The sequence below is a fragment of the Glycine max genome, chromosome 4 (assembly GCF_000004515.6).
Source record: "Glycine max cultivar Williams 82 chromosome 4, Glycine_max_v4.0, whole genome shotgun sequence".
In the NCBI taxonomy this organism is placed as follows: Eukaryota; Viridiplantae; Streptophyta; class Magnoliopsida; order Fabales; family Fabaceae; genus Glycine; species Glycine max.
In genome coordinates, this window is record NC_016091.4 from 33,607,127 (window position 1) to 33,619,747 (window position 12,621).

A 12,621-nucleotide genomic window follows, 5' to 3' on the forward strand; every position below is an offset into this window, starting at 1 on the left:
TGAGTTGAGATCCCTTAAGTTGTGGAAAGAAAAACAAGAGAGAAAAGAAAAAGGGAAAAAAAGAGCGAAAGAAATAAGTCAAGATGAAAAGGAGAAAATAAGGGAAGAAGAAAGAAGAAAAATAATGAAAGAAATGAAAAGAGAAAAACATGCCTCCTATAGTAGTCATGACTCTTGCAAGAGTTTAAGTAAAGAACTTAGCGACTATTATAGAGGGCGTCATAGTTCACATACTAAACATCACTCCCAAAGAAGAGAAAAGGATAGAAGGCCTCAAGAGGTTAACATTAGCCTCCCATATTTCCACGGAAAAGATAATGTTGAGGCCTACTTAGATTGGGAAATGAAGGTTGAACAACTCTTTGTTTGCCATCATATTAGCGAAGAGAGAAAAGTTCCATTGGCTACCCTTAGCTTTCAAGGGTATGCCCTCTATTGGTGGACTTCCCTTGTTAAAGAACGAAGGATTCATGGGGATCCTCCAGTAGAGTATTGGAATGATCTTAAGAGTGCCCTTAGGAAGAGGCACATTCCCTCCTACTATGAAATGGAGCTTATGGACAAGCTCCAAAGGCTTAGACAAGGGAGTATGAGTGCTGAAGAATATAGACAACAAATGGAATTACTCCTTTTAAGAGCTGGACTTAGGGAGGAGGAAAGAACAAGCATAGCTAGGTTCCTTAGTGGGCTTAATATGGAAGTAAGGGACAAGGTTGAACTCCTTCCATATAGGGACCTAGATGAGCTAGTCCAACTTTGTATAAGAGTGGAGCAACAACTTAAAAGAAAGCCTTCTTCAAAATCTTATGGCTCTCACTCTTATCCAAGGAAGGACCAAGCCCATGGAAGTTTAGGGGCTGCACCTTCAAAACCCAAGGAAGATAAGGGTAAGACCATAGAGAAATACACCCCTAAGACTAGTTCCCAAGAAAGGACTAGCAACATTAAATGTTTCAAATGTCTTGGGAGAGGTCACATTGCCTCTCAATGCCCCACAAAGAAAACCATGATCATGAGGGGTCAAGACATTTATAGTAGTCAAGAGGAGACTACTTCTTGCCCTTCCTCTAGTGGAAGTAAAGATGAAGTAAGGGGTGAAGAGTCTAGTGAGGAAGTCTACCCCCATGAAGAAGGTGACCTCTTAATGGTTAGAAGGCTCCTTGGAGGTCAATCTTGTGATCTATCTCAATCCCAAAGAGAGAACATCTTTCATACAAGATGCAAAATTTTAGATCAAACTTGTTCTCTCATTGTGGATAGTGGATCTTGTTGCAATTGTTGTAGCACAAGATTAGTTTCCAAGTTGAACCTCACTATCATTCCCCACCCAAAACCTTATAAACTTCAATGGCTCAATGAGCAAGGGGAAATGATAGTTAACCAACAAGTGAAGGTACCTTTCTCCATTGGGACATATAAGGATGAAGTTAATTGTGATATAGTTCCCATGGAGGCAGGACATATTCTTTTAGGAAGGCCATGGCAATTTGATAGGAAGATCATTTGCAATGGCCTAACTAATGAAATTACCCTCACCCATCTTGGCACTAAATTTGTGTTGCATCCTCAAACACCTTCACAGGTGGCCAAAGATCAACTAACTATGAAAGATAAGAGGGATGAGGAAGAAAAACTAGAAAAACAAAAGAAAAAGAAGGATAGTAAGGCCTTGTGTTCAAAGGCCAAGGGGAAGGAAAAAGAGGAAAAGGGTTCCTCCAAGAAGATTGTTAACAAGGAAAATCATTTTGCAATCAAATGTGATATTAAAATAGCACTCCTTCTTAAACAATCTTTCTACCTTCTCCAATCAAGGGAAACATCCCTTAGCACCGCCATACCTCTTGAGCTTGAGGTTATTCCTCAAGTAAAGGAGTTGTTGGATGAGGGTTTGGTTCGCAAGAGCTTAAATCCTCGTGCTTTGTTGGTGCCTAAAATAGGCATTATTAGGCACCAAATCCCTATGATAGGTGGTATAATGAATGTGTTGAGTGGTGCAACACTCTTTTGTAAAATCACTCATGCACCCAACATCTTCATGATTTGTGTACATAGAGACTCATTAGGTAGGTTTGTTCTTATTTTTTATTTCAATGCAAACCTAGGTGCTCATGTGGGACACCTTAGGTTTGTCGTAATTTTTTTTAGGAATAATCAACATGAAAATAAAGAAAAAGGTATGTATTATTCCATTACTTTCCTTAACTTTTTAAATAGTGATCAAGGGCTTCCCATGGACCCTAAGAGAATAAAGGTCATTCCTGAGTGGCCTACTCCACCAAGTATAAGGGAAATTTGGGGCTTCAATATCTTAACAAACTTTTACAAAAAGTTTGTCCCATATTTTTCTATACTTGTAGCACCACTCATTGAGTTGGTGAGGAACTATATTCTCTCATGGGAAGATGACCAGGAAAGGGGTTTTCAGTCCTTACCATACTCTAACATACCCAACATCACTAATACATATGTTTTCATTCTTTTTACAGGTGTTGAGGAAAGAATCCATGAGTTTCAAGAACCCCTGGATTTGAGGTCAAATCCTTTTCAAGGAGGAGGGAATGATGCAATCCTACCCCCCAAGGGCATTGGATAGAACACTCCAAGAAGATTGGGCCAAAAATGCAAGAGAAGGCCGTAGGGTTCTCATGAGCCTTAGGGTAGATTTCTGAGCCCATGGGCCAAGGTTGGGTCCAATTATCTTTGTACATATTAGACTAGGATGTCATTATATTTGGTCCTTGTATTTAGGGATCCATATTGTAGGTAGGGTACCCTAGAAATATAGGATTTTTCAGCCCTTGTATTTTTGGGCACCTAGACTAGTTTTTGTATTAGGGGTAGTTTTGTAATTTCACATGCACTAAGTGGATATTTGATGTGTGTGGTTGGAAATAAATTTAATTGAATTGGTAGAAGCCCAATCCAATTAAATTTTAGAGGGGGAGGTGAGCATTTGCTTACTACACCCCATTGCCACACATATAGTCACACTTTGTGCATGTCCTTCATGCTTTTCATGCCTCATGACACCTAAGCACACTTAGTGGAGAATCTTGGAATTGATCTTGGATTAGTGGGCTGAACCTTAACTAAAATTCACTAATCATAATTAGTGAAATTTTGGCTCCAAAGTTTGGCTCCACAAATTCAATTTCAAATTCAAGTGAAATTTGAATTTCCCTCCAATTTTGTGTGACACTTAGGCTATAAATAGAGGTCATGTGTGTGCATTTTTTTGAACTTTGATCATTTGAATATTAAACTTCAGATTTCAAAGCTCATTTGGAGCACAAAATTTCGTGCTCTTCTCTCCCTCTCCCTTCATTCATCTCCTTCTTCCTCCAATCTCTTATCCATGGCCTCCTATGGTGGTGAGCTTCTTCTAGACTCATCTTCTCCTTGAAGTGGCGTCTCCTCTCTCTCTCCCTTTCTCCATTCCGCTGCCATTCATCTTCCAAGAAGCAAAGGAATCCATTGATGAAGAAGATCCTAGGCCTACAAGCTCCAATGGAGCTTGCATCAGCTATCCTCATTAGCCCATTCAAAGCTTCAGCTACCACATTAAATAGGAAGGGTGATAATAGATCCCCTTGCCTAAGTCCCCCTTTGGGGGAGAACTCAGCCATGGGGCTACCATTCACCAAAACCGAAATAGACGCAGATTTTAAACACCCTCAATCCATTTGGAACTGAAATCTGTTATTTCCAACATGTACAACAGAAAATACCAGGAGACCGAGTGCCTTCTCATAATCTACTTTGAATACAAGGAATGATTTGCTGCTCTTTTTGGCCTCTTCAATCACCTCATTTGCAATGAGAGCACAATGTAATAGATGTCTTCCCTCAATGAATGCATATTGGGTCTCATCTACGATATATGCCATCACCTTCTTCATTCTTTTTGCCAATAACTTGGAGACTATCTTGTACATACAACCTATTAGTGAGATAGGTCTGTAGTCATTCAAGAATTGTGAATCATCCACCTTGGGAATTAAAGCAATGAAGGATGCATTACAACCCCTTGGCAAGGCACCATTGACATGAAATTCATCTAGAAAACGGAGAACATTAGGTTTAATTAGCTTCCAGAACTGCTTGATGAATTTAAAATTCATTCCATCAGGGCCTGGGCTTTTCTCACTCCCACAATCCCATATAGCCTATTTTACTTCCTCCTCTTGAAAGCGAGCCACCAACATATCATTATGGTGCTGACTAATCGTCTGAAAATAGATTCCATCAAGCCTAGGTCTGTGTTTATCTTGTTCTTGAAATCTTTGTGAGGAAAATGATCTAACTTCCTCCTTCACCTTATATGGCTCAACAATGCATATTCCACCAATCATGACTCCCTTTAGAGAGTTATTCCTGTGATTAGCATTCATCATTAAATGAAAGTAACATGCATTGCAGTCTCCATGCTTGATGCATCTTGATCTCGTCTTTTGTCTCAACAACAATTCATAAGCATGGGCAGCTACCCATAGAGCTTCCTGTAATTGTCTCATTTTCATCTCTTCTTGAGTAAATAGCTATCTTTGGATTGTATCCTCCTCCATTTTGTTTAATTCATCTTCAATCTTCTTGACCTTCTTGAAATTATCTCCAAAACTCTTCTTATTCCAAATCTTCAGCCTTTGTTTGAGTCTCTTTATTTTTTCTTTGAGATCATAACCTCCTCAATCTGGTTGCTGATTGGAGGTCCAACAATTGTGAACAGTTTCCTTGAAAAAGTTGTCTAATAACCAGCAATCTAGAATCCTAAAAGGTTTAGGACCCCAGTCTACAGATATAGACCTAAGCAGGATTTGACAATGGTCTGAGAAGTTCCTAGGTAAAGTAATTTTAGTGCTTGCAGGCCATTTTCCAAGCCACTCAGGAGATAGTAGGAATCTGTCAAGCTTACTCCTGGACGCCCTGTTTGGTCTAAACCAAGTGAATTTTCTTCCCAACCATGGTGCCTCAACAACCTCCAAATCATCTATCCAACCATTGAACTCTTTGATGTTGTTATTCCTTGAGTCCCTTTGGCATATGCCAAATCTTTCAACTGGGTACCTGATGCTGTTGAAATCACCCAAAATGCAGCAAAGATCCCCAGACAGTGAGTGTTTCAGCTACTTTACATGATCCCACAATGTCCTCTTATTTTGAATGTCACATGGGGAGTAGATTGTAACTATATTGATTTGCTGTGCCGCCCTAATCCATTCCCCTACCAGGACAATAAAGCCATTTTCAATGACTTTCCTTTGTAGCTTGAATGTGTTTTCACTCCACAAACATAAGATTCCTCTTGTTGTGTTATTAGTGGGTTGCATCTCCCAACTAACCTCAAGATCCCCCCACAATGATTGGCACATGGCTTTATCAATCGACTCTTTCTTTGTCTCATGTAAACATATCGTCCGCATTCTCCTTCTTGATCAATCTTTGAATAGCTATCCATTTTATCCCCCCTCCCTAATCCCCTGACATTGTATGATATAATATTCATAGACAACTGCTATTGTTTCCACCATTTCCTCTCTACTGATTCTGTAGTAGAGTCATTATTGGTATTGAAAGCAGTCCCATATTGCGCCATGTCCTCTAGGTGCTGAGTATGCAAGCTAACCATTCCTGTTTCTATCGCTGTAATAGAGGAAGGGTAGCCCATATGTAGTTTGTTTTGATACCTCCTCTGTCTTGAATATACCTGACAGGTTCTTTCAAATCCTCCCTTCCTATTTTGCGAAGTAAGACCCAAAAGTTGTGTATTCTGCGTGCGGGTGTAAATAGAAAGGCCCACCCTTTTATTGGGCCTTCCTCCCTCCACGTGACTGCTCTCCCCCTCCTCACATGATGCCTTTTTCATGTACTGCCACATAGGTCTCCTGAATTTTAAAATTTTCAACTCCAACTTTTTCACGTGCACTACATATGGTTTGTGTTTCTGCCACGTCACATGTTGCTATTCCTAATGCCATCCTTGCCTCTGCCGCACCACTGCTCTCCCCCTTTTCTTGTTTTCCATTTTCATGACTTGGGTTTTCCCTTTCTGCATAGGTTGCGCTCCCGACACAATGAATCACCCCTTGTTTGGGTGTCTTGTCATGGTGGTAGGTCACCGCTGCCTATCACCCTAAAGTCCTTGTCTGTTCATCCAATGTGACCTGGCGTATACTGCATAGCGTCCGTGGGCTGAGGGCATTACCTAGTGGGTAGTTGCGCTCTCGATGACCACTGGATAATGGGTTTGTTCCATGGTCGTTGCTGCCGGCACTGGGAGAGTTGGTGGTCCTGCATGGCTCAGCTTGCGTTGCCGATGCCAATAGATCGTGCATGTCGCCTTCCTTCTCCAAAGTGTTTGTCAATCTCAGAATCAGGTTCCCGAGGTAGCTTTCGTCAGAGTCAATCTTCTCCGACGATCCACTGAAGCTGCGTCATCTTCTACGATAGTCATGGCTGCCACCGCCATATTCCTCCACTACGAACACTTTAAAACACTCATCGCCTATGTGGACATCGATGGTGTGCTTGATTGTCGGCCTCCATGGGGTCTTAACGAGCACCCTTTCTTGGTCCAGCCTCCGTTTGTCCTCGACGTCATCATCCATGTCCACCATTTCCCCCATAGGAACCAATATCTTCTGGATATATTTCATATCCCAAGCCTGAAGCGGGATACCCCAACATTGAACCCATGTTAGCCTGAAGCCTATGCATAAGCTTGGGCTCCACTTCTCCATTGAGTAAAACATCGATGCGCCTCCATGTTGTCGGCCATTCATGACTTGTTCTACTCCGGCGTTAGTGAGACCAAGTAGTAGGACTAGATCTTCCCCTATGTACTTGGGTGATATGTTCATTCCTATCTCCCACAGTAGCTCATCGTCCAATCTATCAAACATGGCAGGATTTTTTAGATGCCCTACCCACGCATCCTTCAACCAATTGTTATCTTCTGGTCCTATGTCGAGGTGAACCGAGGATATTGAAGTGTCATGTCTTTGGGAATGGTTGTTGTAAGCCAACCTTTGTCCCGGAGGTCTGATATTTCTTGTCAGCACCGCCATGTATGAGCTCGGGTTTATATGGTGTTGTTTTCTAGCTCAATCAGCTTCAGTTTGATTACTCTCGACGTGGTCCTGTGGTTTGTTTCCTGAAGCCACCTTTCTTGGCATCTCCCTACCATACCTTGGGATGTTAACGTATAATTTCATCCCACCAATAACGATCCTGTCCAGCTTTTTTGCCAAGCAGTGGGCATCGTTGACCCCTTCGAATCTGACAAAACCGTACCTCCTTCCATTGTAGTTTCTTCAGTTGGGTATGAAGATTTCCCTCACATCACCCCACTTTTTGAAATGATGCCATAACTCCTTTTCTGTAATGTTGTCAGAAAATCGGGTGAAGTAGAAGGATGATATATCCTTGTGATCCTTCCAGTTTGAAATGGCATTTTGCTGATCTCTTTCTTTGTTTCCTGGATATACTCGTCAGAGATCCTCCCTGAAGCTCACTCTACCTCTCTCTGCTACATGACATCTAAACTTGTCTCTCTCCCACCCAGTGTTTTTCTCTCTCTCTACCCATCTCTCACTTCTTCCATGGGCTTATGAACTGGGATAACTTAACTTTCCTGTACTTAGCTGTAGTCCTTCTTAAGCAGTTTGTTAAAAAGCATTGGCAAGAGGGTGAGGACTCTTTTGAACCTCCTGTTGTTGCTAGTGATGAAAAGGTAAATATGCTTTCATTTTTATTGTGAGTATTATTGATATGTAGATGTCTAGAAGCTATTGCAGGAAATAATTTTCTGAGCTTGATTTATTAAGATTTAAATATAGGTAAACTAATGAGATCTTTGAAGTTTGAATTTGATATAAGTAGTGCGGAAGTTAGGCTATGGTCCTAAGATATGAAAGGTATATTCTAGAAAAGGAAAAAAGAGGGATATGTGAAAAACAAACATGAGAGGTTGTTATGCTAAGTGGAAGCATGAGTGGGGTCCACAAGGAGGTGTCAAGATTTTGAGGTGGTTATGATTTAGAGACCAGAGAGTGATAGGGAATGTGGACATTTTTTGGAAAGCTTGGATTGGCCTTGGGGCATTAGCAGGATGTGACATTTCATAGCTACTCTGCATTTTTCTTTTATCTTTTTTGCATCATGTACTTTTTTTTGTTTCTTTTATACTAAAAAGTCTAACAATTAATCATTTTCAATGTTTTAATAGTTACACAAATATTTCACTTGGTGTTATTTTGCTGGTTGGCATCATAAATCTGATTGTGATTTGAATTTGTTTTGAGGTTTAGATACCTCACCCTTGGATTATAAATACATCTTTTGGTCTGTCATTGGGGGCCTGAAATCACATTGCATAATATAGTGCTGGATTTGGACTTATTAGTTTTGTCCTTCAGTTGTTGTTGTCAATGCCATATATTTCCTTGCAGTTGGTTGTTTGCAAGTGTTTCTAGTCTATGATAATACCAATTAATTTGGTATTTTCCTTCTTCTTGGGATCTAGACTGCTTCTGTCTTAGCGTTTTACTGGATGAATAATCATTTGCGCTTACTTATAGAAAATATCTTTTTACTTAAAAAAATGTCCAAAAATTCAAGATAACTGGGTAATTTTTTTAAATATGAAAAGCAACAAAAAATCAATTTCTGTTTTTTGCCCCTCACAAGTAAGAGTAGTTTATTAAAATAAGCTCTAAAAAATGCTTAAATGGGTGGGGGAGAGAAAATGAGTAGAGAGAGAAACATTGGGTGTGGGAGAGATAGACTTAGAGGTAAGACAATAGAGAGAGCTAGAGTGACCTTTGGGGAGGCATTCCGATGGGAATATGCTGGAAACAAAGAAAGAGTCAAGCAAAACTACATTGTGTCTAACTGGAGAGATCACGAGGATATCACATCCTTTTACTTCACCTGTTTTGCTGATGACATCACGGAGAAGGAGTTGTGGCACCATTTCAAAAAATGGGGGGACATTAGGGAAATTTTCATTCCAAATCGAAGAAACTACACAGGCAGAAGGTATAGATTTGTTAGATTTAAAGGGGTACGAGATATCCCATACACGGCAAAGCAGTTGGATAGGATTGTAATTGGTGGGATGAAATTATATGTCAACCTCCCAAAGTATGGAAGGGAGTTGCCAAGGAAGGTAGATGCAGGAATCAAAACACAGGTACACAAGGACAGAACTCAAATAGAAGATGCTTAAGCCCGACAAGCACGCCAAATAAATCCAGCCTCATATATGGATGTGCTGACATGAACTATCAGTTTACTGGGACAACGAGTGACCCCCAACAGTCGTGTATCTTCAACATCCTCGGTTCACATCAACATTGGCCAGAAGACGTGGGGAGGGCACCTATAAAACCCAGCCATGTTTGAAAGAATGGAAGATGAGCTATTGTGGGAGACATGATTGGATATAACACCTAAATACATAGGAGATGACTTGGTCTTGTTACTTGGTCTCACCGACACTGATGCAGAACATGTCATGAATGGCAAAAGAGAAGGAGGCACATTGGTTTTCTACTCAATGGAAAGGTGGAGTCCGAGCTTACGTACAGGATGTAGGCTGACCTGGGTTCAATGCTAGGGAATACTACTTCAAGCCTAGAATACGAAATATATTCATCAGATTGTGGCCGTTATAGGAGAAATGGTGGATATGGATGATGAAGTGGAGGAGAAATGGAGGTTTGATAGAGCAAGGGTACTCATTAAGACTCCATGGAGGCTGACAATCCAACACACCATTGATGTTGTCGTTGGCGGTGAAACTTTTAAGGTACATGTCATCGAGGAGTGTGGTGGCGGTTATCGCGACTGCCTCATGAGGGGTAGAAGTTTTAGGGGCTCGTCGGATGAGATTGACTCCGACGACACCTGGGTAGCCTCTCTCCAAAATCGCAAGACAAGATGGGTTTTGAATACAACATGCACCACCTATCGGCAATGAAATCGCGCATAGCTCCATCCCACATCGCTACGACACCCATCACCGCACCGAAGACCAACGGGTAACAATATTACCCAGCAGTCAAAGAGACCACAACTACCCGTTAGTTATTGACAATATCCCGTGGTTGTTTGGCGGAAACCAGCCACCAACTCCGTGTGGACATAAAAAGAGTCCAGGGAGGCAGGTAGGGGTCACCTACCACTGTGGCGAGGTAGCCAAATAGGGGTTTGGACAACATATCGGGTCCTCCAACCTTGTAGCAGGGGCACAAAAGTTTCACCGAAATGGTAATAAAGATAGTAGGGAGTCCAGCGGTGCAGTAGAGGCTCGAAAGGCACCAACAAATGAAGCACGTGATGAGATAGAGGTTCAAGACAGCTTTGGTACATGTGACAATTTCAAAAATAAGGAGGGTAGTGAAGATGCAACTGAAGAAGCAACACATGACTAGGACCATGCGGATGCTACTTGGTTAATTAAAAGGATGGGCTTTCTAACTTATGCCCCCAATGCAAAAACTTACAACTTGGGCCTCAATCCAGTAAACAATAAAGCAGGAGTTGAAAATACCTAGCAGGTGCATTCAAGACAAAGGAGGTGCCAAAAGAAATCCCAACTGGGCCATTCTTTATCCACTACAGTGGCTGAAACACATACAAGCAGCTTACAACTGCATCACCCACAGAACATGACTCAACAGGAGGCAATGTTCAATTCTAATCAAGACCCTATCATCGAAACACCTATAAACAATGGAGGGTTAGAAGCAATTTCAGATTCTGAAAACCAGCACATTCAAGAGGCAGCTCACATATGGAGCATGGCTAAACAATTGGGAGCTACAGGAGGAGAGAAGCAGAATATAATCATTAAAAAACTTCAGTATATAGAAGAAAGGGACAAGGCAGAAGCGGAAAGAAGGCGAGATAGCAGAAGGAATCAATAAATATAGTTTCATACAATGTCAAAGGTTTAGGGAGGGCTGTAAAATGGGGAGCAATTAGAAGATTGATTAAGAAAGAGGGTGCAGATATGATCTGTCTTCAAGAGACAAAGAAAGAAATGGTTGGCAAAGCTATGTGTCAGGCTTTATGGAGGGATGTAGAGGTTAGTTGGGGAATGCAATCTGCTAATAACACAACAGGAGGTATATTATGTTTGTGGAGTGAAAAATCATTTAGGCTTTAGAGGAAAGTCATTGGCAGTGGTTTTATACTTATGGTAGGGAAATGGATCAAAGAGGCATAGTAGATCAATATTGTTACCATCTATTCACCATGTGACATTCATAATAAGAGAGTGTTATGGGACTCAGTAAAGCAGCTGAAAGATTCATTGTCTGGGGGACTGTGGTGTATCTTAGGTGATTTCAATTCCATCAAGGATCCAGATGAAAGGTTTGGCAGTGGTCACAGGTTGTCCGGGGATAGCAACATCAAAGAATTTAATGATTGGATAGATGATATAGAGGTACTTGAGGTACCATGGTTGGCTAGAAAGTCCACCTAGTACAGAACAAATGGTGCATCTAGGAGTAGGCTTTATAGGTTCTTGGTCTCTCCTGAGTGGCTTAGCAGATGGCCTGGCAGCATTCAAACTACTCTTGCAAGGAATTTTTCAGATAACTGTCCAATTTAGCTTTGACCTAAGGATGTAGATTAGGGTCCAAAACCTTTTAGGATTCTAGACTACTGGCTATTAGACAAATCCTTCAAAGAAATTGTTCATCATTGCTGGACATCTAATCAGCAATCAGGCTGGGGAGGCTACATTCTCAAAGAAAAAATAAAGAGATTAAAACACAGGTTGAAGATTTGGAACAAGGAGTAGTTTGGAAATACTTTCAAAAAGGTCAAAAAGTTTGAGACTGTATTAAACAAATTGGAGGAAGACACAAGCCAAAGACAGCTATCTCCCCAAAAAGAAGCGAAAAGGAAACAACTACAGGAAGCACTATGGGCAGAAGCCCTAGCTCATGAATCTTTGTTGAGGTAGAAATCGAGATCGAGGTGGATCAAGGAGGGAGATTGCAATTCACATTACTTCCATCTGATGATGAATGCAAATCATAGGAATAATTCTCTAAAGGGGGTCCTGATTGATGGAATATGGATAGACGAGCCTCATAAGGTGAAGGAGGAAGTCAGATCTTACTTATCAAAAAGATTTCAAGAAACAGATTTTCATAGTCCCAAGCTTGATGGTATCAGTTTTCAAACCATCAATCAACAGCATAATTTCATGCTGGTGGCTCCTTTTCTAGAGGAGGAAGTACGGTAGGCTATTTGGGATTGCGAGAGTGAGAAAAGCCCTGGCCTTGATGGACTCAACTTTAAGTTTATTAAGAAGTTCTGGCAGTTGATCAAACCTGATGTCCTTCATTTTCTAGATGAATTTCATGCTAATGGTGCTTTTCCCAGGTGATGTAATGCATCCTTCATAACATTAATCCCCAAGGTGGCTAACCCACATCTCTAGAATGATTATAGACCTATCTCTCTAATAGGTTGTATGTATAAGATTGTGGCAGAGCTGTTGGCTAAAAGAATGAAGAAGGTGTTTCCAACTATCATAGATGAAGCCCAATTTGCCTTCATTGAAGGTAGACATTTACTTCATAGTGCACTCATAACTAATGA

General features: G+C 41.0%; 1 pseudogene; it reads left to right on the plus strand.

The window, feature by feature from the left end:
• The window catches only part of LOC100790766 (importin-9-like), a 142,527-nt pseudogene that overhangs the window by 15,298 nt on the left and 114,608 nt on the right, over positions 1-12,621 (plus strand).